This window comes from Trypanosoma cruzi, assembly GCF_000209065.1.
Source record: "Trypanosoma cruzi strain CL Brener chromosome Unknown tcruzi_1047053464843, whole genome shotgun sequence".
Lineage (NCBI taxonomy): Eukaryota > Euglenozoa > Kinetoplastea > Trypanosomatida > Trypanosomatidae > Trypanosoma > Trypanosoma cruzi.
In genome coordinates, this window is record NW_902111.1 from 1 (window position 1) to 927 (window position 927).

The 927-nt window shown below is 59.5% G+C and overlaps 4 non-coding genes across 4 annotated transcripts; all 4 read right to left on the reverse strand.

Annotated features, from left to right (window-relative positions):
- Positions 1-136: 136 nt before the first annotated feature.
- On the reverse strand, positions 137-228 carry Tc00.1047053464843.10. Its single transcript, XR_008254716.1, has one exon. It is a non-coding gene; the product is annotated as a C/D small nucleolar RNA (snoRNA), TB11C2C2 (small nucleolar RNA).
- Positions 229-277: 49 nt separating this feature from the next.
- On the reverse strand, positions 278-346 carry Tc00.1047053464843.20. Its single transcript, XR_008254717.1, has one exon. It is a non-coding gene; the product is annotated as a C/D small nucleolar RNA (snoRNA), TB11C2C1 (small nucleolar RNA).
- An 80-nt stretch (positions 347-426) lies between these two features.
- Tc00.1047053464843.30 lies at positions 427-494 on the reverse strand. Its single transcript, XR_008254718.1, has one exon. It is a non-coding gene; the product is annotated as an H/ACA snoRNA, TC11C2H1 (small nucleolar RNA).
- A 360-nt stretch (positions 495-854) lies between these two features.
- Positions 855-927, reverse strand: Tc00.1047053464843.40. The gene has a single exon (XR_008254719.1). It is a non-coding gene; the product is annotated as a C/D small nucleolar RNA (snoRNA), TB11C2C2, 5' partial (small nucleolar RNA).

Below are 927 nucleotides of genomic sequence, written 5' to 3' on the forward strand. Positions count from 1 at the left end.
AAGAGAAGCGAGGCCGCGACAGCCACGCGCATGCCGTCTCGAGGCCGTACGCCCACTGAGAGAGCGCCCCCGAGGTGACAGGATCGCGTAATGAAGGCAAAGGGGAGAGGGTGAAAGAGAGGGAGGGTCGGTGCGACGATCAGACGGGGCGTGAAATAACGCTGTTTTCATTGCTGTGTCAACGTCCATCTGCGACGGCTTTACATCGGCCTGGTTGTCGATCACATCGCCATGCACATGCGCCAGGGCAGGGAGGGAGGAGGCGTCGGGGTCGCGGTCAGACTGGGGCGACAGTGTTTCTTGCTCACGGGCTCGTCAAAGTCTGTGATGTTACGTCAATCATCATATCCAGATCCGTCTCCAGAAATCCCAAAGCTGCAGCCATGTGCGTATATATATATATACACCGAGGCGGAGTCGTGGACATCTCTTGCTCTCCAGTTTCGTGCACCGCGTCTGTTGGTTTAGCGACGAGCGCACTACAAAAAAGAGCTTTCACGGGAAGGGGGCACTCTGCGCAAAATGTGTAATGCATGGTTTGTTGCTGACTCGTCAGGGCCCCGATGGAGCTAGAGCGCACACAGGATATGCATAACGGGATAGTCACGCGGCGGAGCATCAGGCGCACAGGGCGCCGAGCGTCACACCGCGCGCGCCCTTGCTCTCCGACCCCCGTGCACACACACGCAGCGGAACGCGTCCAACGCACGCCCCCAAAAGGGACAGCGAGGCCGCGACAGCCACGCGCATGCCGTCTCGAGGCCGTACGCCCACTGAGAGAGCGCCCCCGAGGTGACAGGATCGCGTAATGAAGGCAAAGGGGAGAGGGTGAAAGAGAGGGAGGGTCGGTGCGACGATCAGACGGGGCGTGAAATAACGCTGTTTTCATTGCTGTGTCCACGTCCATCTGCGACGGCTTTACATCGG